We start from the raw sequence: 12,813 nt of genomic DNA on the forward strand, positions 1-12,813 counted from the left end.
CACCAAAGAGAAGCATTTGTTGCCATCACCTTAGGGGTGAGTTCATTAAATATTTGACCTGTATGGCCCCATGAATGACATTATAAATCACATGATCCTTGGCAGAAAAAAAGTATCCAGCTCCTGCTCTAGACCAAAAGTTCCGAAACTTATTTTGCCTACTGCCCTCTTTTCAGAAAAAGAAATTACTCAGGGACCCCTGTTAATGAAAGAATTTTGTACTATAGTTCACCATCCAGGATAAAATGTAGCTATCTGCTTTGTAGATCCCTGGATTTTTCCATGCCAAGCAGATGGTGGTGTTGCCCACTGTGGGAAATGAGACTCTAGGTAAATCAGGTTTGTTTTCACTCTCTGTGCAAGAATTTCAGTTGAGGAGCAAGATCTCCCTTGAAAGAAGTGTATCCAGAATGCTCCTTAGAGGCAAGAATGGCTAGAATTCGTCTCACATACTTGAACATCAGGAGCTATGAGGAGCAACATCATAGAGAAGGCCATCATGCTTGGTAAAGGGGCACCAAAAAGAGGAAGGCCCTCACCAAGATGGATGGACAGTTTCTGCAGCAATAGTCTAAAACATAACAATTGTTGAGAATGGCACAGGAACAGGAAGTGTTCCTTTCGGTTGTACAAAGAGTCGCTGTGAGTTGAAACCAACTTGACAGCATCCAACAAAACTAGATGTGGAGAAAGCATGGACTGGTCTGTGTACAGTGACCCCAGCGAGGTTCCTCGTCCATTTTTGTGTTTAAATGGGCCAGGTGCTCTCACAAACCACCTCTTCAATAGACAACTTAGATTTTTTCTTTCATCCCAGGAACCATTCTGAAATTTAAAATGACCATTTGACACTGAGTTGATTGTGATTCATGGCAATTCATAGGATTTCCAATGGGCATATCCTTTCAGAAACAGATGGTCAGACTTTCTTCCAAGGTATTCTGGGTGCGCTTGAGCCTCCTACGTTTCTGTTAATGGCCAAGTGTTTTCACCATTTGTACTATCCAGGATTGACTTCCAGCTCTATATATCCTTAAAATTGACATCTCTCCTCTCTTTGTAAAGTCATGACCATTGCTGTGTTTCAGTTGATTTACCGTATTCAAATATAGAAATGACAAATAATTCTACCACCTCACAGAAAATGTCAGAAACTCGTTGCTCTCATTTAATAGTGGCGTGGGTGATTACATATTGGACTGCTAATCCCAAAGTCAACATTCAAAACGACCAGCCACTCTCAGGGAAAAAGATGAGGCTTTACACTCCTACCAAGTTACAGTCTCAAATAACAACAGGAGCAGTTGGACCCTGTCTTATAGGGTGGAACTCAGGTCATGGTGAGTCAGAGTGGACTGGATGGCAGTGAGTTGGTTTGGTTTTTGGACTCCCCTCCTACCACAATATCACACAATTACTAAGTTAATGTTATGTACCAGTGTTCTAAGCATTGCATGTACATTCACTCATTTCATCCCACTGGTGGTGGTGTGGGTGAAGCATTAGAACTGCTAACCAGAAGGTCGGTTGTTCAAATCCACCAGCTGTTCTTTGGGATCAAGATTGGGCTGTCAGCTCTCATAAAGGTGTTCAGGGTTGGACATCTGCCGGGACAGTTATTAATTTATCCTGCCGAGTTGCTATGGGTCTGAATGAACTCAAGAGCAGTGGGGTTTTGGTGGCTTTTGCAACCCTTTTAAGAGGAGCGCTGGTGGGGCAATAGAGAAGCCCTTGACTATTTACCACAAGCTCAGAAAAACCCTCAGCAGCTTCTCCTGAGAATGATGCATCAATTTTCTCCAGGACAAGTCACAGCTTATAGGAACACCTCTAGAATGGTTCCACTCTGTCCTGCAGGCTCACTATGAATTGGAATTGACTGACCCATTGGTAGTGAGTGCATCAGCTCCCGACTATTGGTGAGAACATGAATGCACAGAAAAGTGAAACAATCTAGCCCAGAAGTGACCAGGTTATCAAAGGGGAGCTAGATTTCATATCCCAGCAGACCAACCTCAGAGACTACAGGCTTAGCTCCACACTCTGCTGATGTCTTAACTACAAGTGGTTGGATTTTGCATCCCTTCCCCTACACATCATCTCCACTGTCCAATATCGATCACTGTTAGCATGAGAACTGAAGAGTCACACTCTAGCCCTGCCCAATCCCACACGTACAGGTGAGAAAAAATGGTGAGACCACTGGGCAGTTTTAGCTGCCACCTCTACTTGCACCGCCTCAATGCACACAAAAAGAAGTCAGAGAAAGCATTTTTGGCCTTGCCACCACTCCTTAGCCCTGACACCTTGGGGCCTGTCCACTCTCTTGGACACCCACAAGACGGCTACCTGGGAACTTCCCCTGGGGCACTTGAGGACAAAGGAAAGGGCACACGCCTGCAATGAAATTCACAATGTAACAACTTGTTTCCCCCTTGGAAAATGACACCATTAGCTGCTTCAATTGTGCATGAAATATAAATTACATGACTCAGAGGTATCATGTCGGAGCAGCCATGATGCTAAGTGATGAGGCTCTCCATCGAGCAGCCCCTCTCCAACCACCAAGTCCAAAGAAACCCAAGACCCGAGGCTGACAGCTGAGAACGAGGTTCTGTGGTCTTTGAGTGTTCCTGCTTTATAGAGCCCACAAGGGAGAATCTTTCCGGGTGACCCAGGATGCCAGGCTGGAATGTTCCAGCCATCTGCTGTCATCACCCTGGACCTCCCATTTTCTTTAAAGGGAGTCGAATGCTGAACAGTACTCTTTCTTTCCATAACCCCCAGAAAAGTAGGAAAAAGGTGGTGGTGATTGTGGTAATATCCTTCTTGTTAAGGAGATTTGGTGATGCTGTGGGTTAAGCATCTCACTACTAATCACATGGTCAGCAGTTCAAACCCACTAGCTGTTCTGAGAGGGAGAAAGATGAGGCCGTCTGACAATGGACAAATTTATGGTGTCAGAAACCCACACAGGAAGTTCTACTATTTCCTCTAGGATTGCTATGCATCTGAATTGGCTGGATTCACCAGAAGTAGGTTTTGCTTCTTCGGAGTGTATTTGTACATGTGTGTGTACATGTGCGTGTGCGTGCCTGTGAGTGCGTGTGCCTGCATTGTCGCTTGTGTGGTTTGGAAGCCCAGAGCAGGCAGACCGAGGCTGCATAGGAAGCAGTTGAGAAGAGAGAAGGGTGAGATCCTTCAAGAGGTAGATAGATCCAAACTCATTTCCCAGATCCCTTCTATATTCATTCTGCCTCCCATTCATAACTCTTTCTGGCTCAAATTATTCCGTATTCTCTCCCTGGCCAGCGCCCCACAGCTTTCTACCCCATTTCACCACTAGATCTCTGGACACTACTCTAAATCAGCTTGAGATACTCAATGATTGATGAGCTGCTGAAGGATTGGATCAGCCACCCTTCTTTGTGTCCATGAAAGAACTTTCCAAAACCTCATGTCACAAGCAGGTACCCTTGCTTTTAGAGAAGAGGCATAGGCTAACTTGTATGTTTCCACCTTGAGAGGGCCAAGCACCACCATGTACAATTAGTAGATAACCATAAGTGTGTCACTTTTGTGGTCACTACACATCTCCTTTGGAGGACCCATTTGCCCCTCTCCTAGCACCGTGATCCCTGGTGCCATGGCTAGACTGGGATGGGATATCCATGTGCTCAACCAGGAACTGCCAGGTGGAATCAGAGCCACTGCCCCCTCTGCAGAGCCTCTGGGAGGACCGGGAGTTTGGAAACACAGCCTAAAGCTGCGGGAGGAGAAATTTAGGAAATTATCACGCATTTATGCTAATGACAACTGTACCAAACCCACAACCACCCTTCAAATGCCCTGCCACTGAGCAGAGCCAAAAGAAGGAAAAGCCAAAATCCACATATGGGTACAGGAAGACCTCTGGATGGTGTCCTTGTGGGGGGCTGGGAAGCGGGAGTGTGGACTTGAGGAGGCTCAAGGGCTCAGGCTGGGAAAGAGCCAAGATGCCTGTCGACAAAACCCTTCAGACCAGACACAACCAGAGGAAGTTCAACTCTCTCTCTTTGTCTCTCTGCCTAACCACCAACCTCTTACCCAGTGCAGGAGCTTCTTTGAACAGGGTCCACAAGGCCAGATGTGAGAGCTAGCAGCTCCTGTTACTACCCTGGCTTGGGAAACCTCCCACTTTCTGGAAATGCAAATATTTTCTTGGACTTTGATCAAGACCAAGATCAACCCTACCCTCCCCCTTTTCTCACAGAGGCACTTGGTCAGAATGGCAAATAGCGCTCAACTGCCATGTGCTCCGCCTCTTTATTCCTTGTTCCATTCGAACCAACTGCTGCAAAAAATCACAAAACTACCAGATGGAGGGCAGGGCAGTGATTTCTTTTCAGGCTTCCCTCTCATTCTTTCTCTGGTCGCATCATCATTCCAGGTACAGCAAACTCATTGCAGTCCAGTCAATTCCTTATGTAAGTTTTCCAAGGTTGTACAACATTACTGGAACAGACAGCCCCATCATTTTACCTTGAAGCAGCTGGTGGGTTTCAACTGTCAACCTTTCAGCTAGCCATTCAACATTTACATGACAGTGCCTTCAGAGTGGTGAGTCATAGTCTGCAGACACCTTGGGAAAGAATCATTCTTCTGCCTTATTTTCATAAGGTGGGTTACTAGGTAGGCAGGTGTGAGGCAGGTGTAAGTAGAAATCAACTTGATGGCAACAAACAACAACACCGATATTATTGTTTTGGGGCTGGGGAACTGAGACCTATGTGGCATGGAGCTAAGTAACAGCTACTTCATGTTTGTTAGGCACTTCGTCGTTGAGCTCTGTTCTAGATACTGGTTATACAGCTAGAAGGAAGGTGGCATCTCTGTTCCTGGGATTGATAGATGCGAGGGGTTGGGAAACTTCCTGTCCCGTTAGTAGTGGATGTAGATTTTGTTTCTGTTGTTAGATGCCATTGAGTCAATTCCAACTCCTAGCCACCCTATGGACAATAGAACGAAACACCACCCAGTCCTGCACCATCCTCTCAATAGTTGTTATGGTTCAGCCCCTTGTTGCAGCCACTGTGTCAATCCATTTACTGAAGGTCTTCCTCATTTTCGCTTATCTCTCTTCACCTAGCAGAATTTCCTTACTCCTCCAGGGACTGATCTCTCACTAACAGTATGTCTAAGGAACATGAGGGGAAGTCTCACCATTCTTGCTTCTAAGGAGTATTCTGGCTGCACTTCTAACCCACATTTGTTTGTTCTTTTGGCAGTTCATAGTACTTCCAATATTATTCACCAGCATCCCAATATAAATGCATTGATTCTTCTTTGATCTTCCTTTTCAATGTCCAACTTTCACGTGCATACAAGGCCATTGAATATATGACTCCGATGGCTTTATTCAGGTACACCTTAAGCTTCAAGGTAACATCCTTGCTCTTAAACACTTTGGAGAACACTTTTGAAAGAGGTCTCTGGCTGCAACGCGTGGCCCCTTTCAGGATGAAGAGGCGGGGCGCACAGGTGGAAGCCCATGGCCCCTTTAAGCCTTGGCCTATTTGGCAGCAGCTGGAGCCACTATTGAGGACAAGGCAAGAGGCCAGCCAGCACTTCCTGTGGAGGCCCAGGGCTCAGGACCTGAGCAGCTTAAGCTCTGAGTGCTGAGTGAGCCAGCCTCAGAGCCGCACCACCTCCATGGGCCAAAATGACCTGATGGGCAAGGCCTAGGGCTTCACAGACCAGGTGTGGTTCCTGCGGCCTCCCCGCCCTCTCCCAGACTCCTGCCCACCCGGGCCTTGCCACCATAACCCCTGATGTGGGTCTGCAGCCCACCTGGTGCCTGCCTAGGCCCCAGAACTCCTGCACTGCCTGGTCCACCCACCTGAAACCTCACTCCAGGCCCCCTGTCCCAACCCTGGTCCTGCTCCAGGCCCCCTCCCTGCCCAAGACTTTGTTAGTCTGGTTGGTCATGAGGGATGGAAAGGAGGAGGGATCCTGCCCAGGTCCCTGCACCCCATCCAACTTGGGATGCTCTGGGTTGGTCCAGCCCTCAAGGTGGCTTCCCTCCCACAGGCCCATATACCCAGAACTCCATTGGACCCACTGGGTATGTGAGTCCTCCCCATCAAGGGCTCGGGATATGTGCCCACAGCCTGGAATGGGATCCTACCTTGCTAGAGCCCCACTCCCCTCCCCTTAAGCCCCAACAACTTAAGATCCCTAGAAAGTGTCTGTTTGTGGGGTCACACTCTGGCTGTGAAGGGCTAGGCTATGGCTTTTGGCACTTGTCTTCTCCATTCTGAATCTTTAGACCATTGGTCCTTCCACGGGGCAGTTCTACAGGAGTAGCAGGGAACTGTATTCGGGAGTTAAGTTGGCCAGATTTGAGTAGGGGGTGCCCTGGCAGGGATGCCAACTTGGGAGAAGAGCCCATCTCCCCTTTCTCTTTCCCAGCTGCAAAAAAATTTAAAAAAGGAAGAGGTCTCATAGAGCAGATTTACCCAATGCAATACGTCCTTTGGGTTCTTGACTGGGGCTCGCCTGATCATTTATTGTGGATCGCAGCAAGAAGATAGCACTGATCACTTCAGTATTTTCTCCATTTATAATGATCATGTTGTAGATGACAGGGACATAATTACATATAAATATGTCCCTGGGACCCAACTCCTGGGGAGTCCCAAACAACTTGATGAAAAGGAAAATGAGAGAGAGAAGACAAGCACTCTGAGCCTAGGTTGGAAGGACAGTCCTTTGTGAATAGAGAGCTTCAAGTGTATTGGAGTTCCTGGAGGAGGGCAAAGAGTTCCACACTCAACTATTCAACAAATCATTGGCAGTTGGAACCCACACAGGGGCACCATGTAGGAAAGGCCTGGAAACCTGCTTAAAGCCTATAGTCTTGAAAGTCCTGTGGAATCCACACATAAGGCACCATGAGTCAGAATCAACTCTCTCATGCCTGTTTTGGTTTGGGTAGAGGAGCTATTAGAAGCAGTGGGGTATAATGTTGAATCCAAGAAGAGGAAGGATTTGGTCACCATTAAAGTGACTTCTGACCCAATTAATAACAATCATACAGACTTTTGTGGGAGAAAGATGAGGATTTCTACGGCTGTAAATATTTAGTGTCAAAAACCCACATAGACAGTTCTACCCTGCCCTATACAGTCGCTGATTTGGTGTCAACTGGATGGCACTAAGATATCAACTATCTGCTGAAAGGTTGCCATGTGGAAGAGCTTGTGCCAAGTCCGTTATGGATATGCCTATGATCTTTGTGGGAGACAAAGGTCCTGCTTAAGATTAATGTCTCTGGTGTCAAATCACTCCATTGTCCAGTCTTGGCTCTATGTCCTTCTAGCTCTATAACCTCGGAAAAATCATTGAGCCCCCTTTGTTCTGCTGTGTGTACAAGGGAAGAGAAAAATAGTTCTTAGGTTGTGTGTTCGAGGTTGAGATTGAATGATAGAAAGACCTTGTTGTTGTTAGTCGCCAGCAAAGCAAATTTGATTCCTTGTGACCTTATGCCGGATAGGACAAATTACTGCTAGATCCTATGCAATCTTCCTGCCCATTGGCAGGTTTGAGGTCATTGTTGCGGTTATTGTGCCAGTCCGTGTCATGAAGAGTTTCCCCAGATCCACTATTTTACCAAACATGATGTTCTCGTCTCGCAATTGGTCTTTCCTAACTACATGTCCAAAATCAGCATGACAAAATTTTGCCATTCTATCTTCTAGGAACATTCTTCGAAGAATGTCCTGGTTCGATTTCCTCCAGGACTGATTTGCTCATTCTTTTGGCCACCCACAGTATACTCAATACATGGTCTTTGCCATCACAGTCATTTGAATGCCTCAATCCTTCTTAGAATCCTGGTCCTCACTGTTGTAGAAACTCCATTTCTCACAGCTTGCTTCAGATCTGCTGAAGTGGAATCTGAGTTCTTGTAGGCCCCAAGGACATGGCATTTGTGTGCCTGCTAGAAGCACTGAGGAACAACGTCTGGCCTATAGTAAGTGCTTATAATTGTTCATTGCGATCAGTGTTATTATTTATCATCCCATGTAAAATTTCCAGCACACGCACAGGTCAGGAAACCAAGATTCTATGCCTGTCAGTGCCTTCACTGAGGCTACCCCTCAGGAGAGGTGAGGGGCTGCATGCAAATAGAACACATGATCAAACCAGTTGGCCTGGGTGGAGGGACTTTCAATGCTAAAATAGGGGAACGGGTTGTTGGGCATGTGGGAGGAAAGGCATCTAAAGAAAATCAGCAGAGTGCTCCGAGGCTCTGGAGTTCTGACTACAAAGACACATAACCCAGGCCTATATATCTTTGGGGGATGTGCAAGACCAGTAATTACAGGTAAAGACATACATCACAGGAAGGGGTTGCACTATAGGGTATACAGCAATGAGAGGGGGACAATATAGGGATATACACAATAGGAAGAGGAGGGATTGGGGTCACACATGTGACAAGGGCAGATCCTAGATTCAGGATGGCAGCCTAACTTTGAATGTCACTGAGCTGGTTTGACCTGTTTTCTGGGTCTCCATACAAACCATTATCAGTAGGGTGTAAACTCTTCCTATGGGAACCAAACTAATGGTCACAAGCATTTAGGGAGAACTAGCCCATTGTCCTTAACAGCAGGGAGTGGGGGACCTCTACCTGCCCTGGGAGCAGACAGTTGTCTGGCCAATGACTGCCTTCAGGGAGGATGTCTCCAAGCATCTGGCCTCCCACGATATGCTAGCAAATAGGCTCTAGTGTTTGACATGTCTTTGGGGAGACAAATCTGGGGAGAAGTCTCTTTATAATTCCACATACATGATGTAAGGTATCGGTCCATTTGCCTTCATTCCTTTGCATGTGGCGACTCAGTGGTCATAGCACTGTGTATTGAATAAGTGGGTCTTCCCCCATTCACATAATTATCAAATCACAAGTTACCATAGGTGTACGGGTGTATTTCTTGATTCTCATTTCTACTCCTTGGACTGCCCTCTTAGGAGTACCACACTCTTTTGATGATTGTGGCTTTGTTAGATCTCTCGGGAGATCGAGTTGTACCTCGTTAGAAAGAATTCACGCCGGAGCCTGGTTCATGATCCAAGTGAGTTTGATGAGAGGTAGAAGAAGTTTCAGGTTTTACACAGCACCCATAGGACTCCTCCCGACCATGTAGCCTGGCTGAAGCTGCTCAGCGTCACGCAAAGATCTCTCCTTCCCTGCGACTCTCTGCTCTCTGTTAGATCTCTCTCTCTCTCTCTCTCTCTCTCTCTCTCCCTTCTCCCCCTCCCCCTCCCCCACCCCTCCCTTTTCATGGATTCCAGGGGGAGGCGTGGTGGACGACCCCAGATGGACCCCATTGGCTGAACTGAATTCACCTGGCTCAGGTGGGCTGATCCAGGTTTAGCACCCACCCAATCCCACTGGTGGGAAACCTGAGCCTCTGAGCATGTGCAGTGTGCCGCTCTTTGTTCCCTTGCCTGGCTCTCTGGGCATGGCTTAAGGGACATCCCATCCCTGAGCTAGTCTGCCTAACAACGTTACAGTACATTTTTAAATTGGAAAGGATGAAACTTCCTATTTTTAAAAATTTATTTTTTATTTTATTTTGAAACCACCTATTTTGTTCTTCTTTTTTTCAAGATCATTTTTACTATTTGAGGCCCTTTGCAATCATGTGAATTTGAGAATTGACTTTCCGTTCCCCTAAAAGGAACATAAAAGCTGTTGGAATTTTTATAGGGATTGCAGATCACTTTGGTCATATTGTCATCTTAACAATATTAAGCCTTCTAATTTATTTATGTCTTCTTTAAATTCCCTCAGAAGTATTTTTAGTATTTGTCTCCCTCATTAAATTATTCCTCAGTCCCATCTACATGTAACCTCCTTTCTGGGAAATGGGCAATGCGACGGTGGATGAGGGGAGACGCGGGGCAGTGTATGATAAGATAAAATAATAATTTATAAACTATTAAGGTTTCATGGGGGAGGGGGAGGGGGAGCGGAGAGGGAGGGGAGGGGAAAACAAGGAAAAAGCTGATTCCAGGAACCCAAGTGGAAGACAAATTTTGAGAATGATGAGGACAACGAATGTATAAGGGTGCTTTACTCAATTGATGTATGTATGGATTCTGATAAGAGTTGTATGAGCCCCAATAAAACGATTTATTAAAAAAAATATTCCTCAGTCCTTTAGTTGTTTAGATGGTATTAGAAATGGAATTGTTCTCTTTCTTTCCTTTTCCGATTGTTTGCTGCTGGTGTATGGAAGCACAACATATTTTTAAAGAATCTTTTTATTAGGGACTCATACAACTCCCATCACAATCCATATACACATTAATTATGTAAAGCACATCCGTGCATTCATTGCCCTCATCGTTCTCAAAACATTTGCTCTCCACCTAAGCCCCTAGCATCAGGTCCTCATTTTTTCCCTCCCTCCCTGTTCCCCCCTCCCTCATGAACCCTTGATAATTTATAAATTATTATTTTGCCATATCTTTCCCTGTCCGATATCTCCCTTCACCCACCCCTCTGTTGTCCGTCCCCCAGAGAGGAGGTCACATGTAGATCCTTGTAATTGGTTCCCCGTTTCCAACCCATCCTCCCTCTACCCTCCCAGCATCACCACTCACACCACTGGTCCTGAAGGGATCATCTGCCCTTGATTCCCTGTGTTTCCAGTTCCCATCTGTACCAGTGTACATCCTCTGGTCTAGGCAGACTTGCAAGGTAGAATTGGGATCATGATAGTGGGGGAGGAGGAAGCATTTAGGAACTTAAGGAAAGTTGTATTTTTCATCATTGCTACATCGCACCCTGACTGGCTTGTCTCCTCCCCGAGACCCTTCTGTAAGGGGGTGTTGTCCAGTGGCCCACAAATGGACTTTGGGTCTCCACTCTGCACTCCACCCCTCATTCACTATGATATAATTTTTTGTTCTGATGATGCCTGATACCTGATCCCTTCAACACCTCGTGATCGCACAGGCTGGTGTGCTTTGTCCATGTGGGCTTTTTTTGCTTCTGAGCTAGATGGCTGCTTGTTTACCTTCAAACCTTTAAGACCCCGACTCTATAGCCGGGCACCATCAGCTTTCTTCACCACATTTGCTTATGCACCCATTTGTCTTCAGCGATCAAATCAGGGAGGTGAGCACACAATGATATGAATTTTTGTTCTTTGATGCCTGATAAGTGATGGCTTCGGCACCTCTTGATCACACAGGCTGGTGTGCTTCTTCCATGTGGGCTTTGTTGCTTCTGAGTTAGATGGCCGCTCGTTTACCTTCAAGCCTTTAAGACCTCAGATGCTATTATCTTTTGATAGCCGGGCACCATCAGCTTTCTTCACCACATTTGCTTATTCACCCGCTTTGTCTTCAGCAGTTGTATCAGGAAGGTGAGCCTCATAGAGTGTCAATTTAAAAGAAGAAAGTATTCTTGCATTGAGGGAGTACTTGAGTGGAGGCCCAAAGTCCTTCTGCTACCTTAATACTAAACCTATAAATATATGCACATAGATCTGTAAGGTCTCTCTCTCCGGGACTAGATTTCAGCCTTGGCCCTTGGCTCCGCGCAAGAAAGATTTTATGCTGAAGCCGGGCTCGTGATCCAAGTGAATTTAATGAAAGTTCAAAGAAGCATCAGGTTTTACGCGGCACCCATAGGATTCCTTTGACCATGCGGCCTGGCAGAGACTGCTCCGGGACACGCAAGGATATCACCCCTCCCACGGAGATGACCAGACCCTCTCCCTCTCGGTTCCTGCCTTCTTAAGGGTTCCTGGGGGAGGCGTGGTGAACGACCCCAGGTCGATCCCATTGGCTGAATTGAAGTAAACTGGCCCAGGTGGGCTGCTCCAGGTGTAACGCACATCTCCACCCACTGGCGGGAAAATCCAGCTTTGTACTTTGCTGGTTCTCCTGGGCATGCGTAAATGGACTTCCCAATTACCTAGGCTAAGCTACCTAACAGATCTATTTCCCCATCCTCATGTATAAACATATTTGCCTATGTACATATCTTTATCTAGAACTCTATAAATGCCCTTTGCCTCCCAGCTCTTTCCTCTATTTCCTTTTTTGACTTTCCTCCTTTCCCTCTATCATGCTCAGTCCCCACCAGGGTTTCAGCAATTCCTCTTGGTTACATTACCCTTGATCATGCCCTACCAAGCCTCCCACACCCTCCTCACCACCGATTTGGGTCACTTGTTCCTTTGTCCCTGGGTTTGTTAACACCACTACCTTTCCCCCCACTTCTCCCTCTCCCATGTCCCCTCGGAACTGTTGGTTCCATTGTTTTCTCCTCCAGATTGTTCATCCAACCTATCTTATTTAGACAGACCTGAGGAGGTAATAACATGCACAAAAACAAGACAGAGCAAAACCAAGAAACAATATACAGCAAAACAACAACAAACCAATGACAAAAACCAAAACAAAACACAATAAGAAAAAAAAGCTTGTAGTTAGTTCAAGGACTGTTTGTTGGCCTTTAGGAGTGTTTTCCAGTCCAGTCTGTTGGGGCACCATGCTGGCTCCAAAGTCCACCTTCAGCATTCCCTGGGGACCTCGCCACTCCAATCCCTTGCTGTTGCACCCCTTTAGTGTTTTGCCTCAGTGTGGCAGGATCATATTGGGTGCAATTCCCACATTGTGTCTCCATTGTTGTCCCCTGTAGGGCTATGAGTCAGTGAGGGGCGCCATGTCTCCTAGTTTGGCTGGCCATGTGGTCCTCTCTGTGAACTGGCTGTTCTAATTGGAAATATCGTCCCCATGGCCTGG

Source organism: Tenrec ecaudatus (assembly GCF_050624435.1).
Source record: "Tenrec ecaudatus isolate mTenEca1 chromosome 1 unlocalized genomic scaffold, mTenEca1.hap1 SUPER_1_unloc_20, whole genome shotgun sequence".
Taxonomy (NCBI): domain Eukaryota; kingdom Metazoa; phylum Chordata; class Mammalia; order Afrosoricida; family Tenrecidae; genus Tenrec; species Tenrec ecaudatus.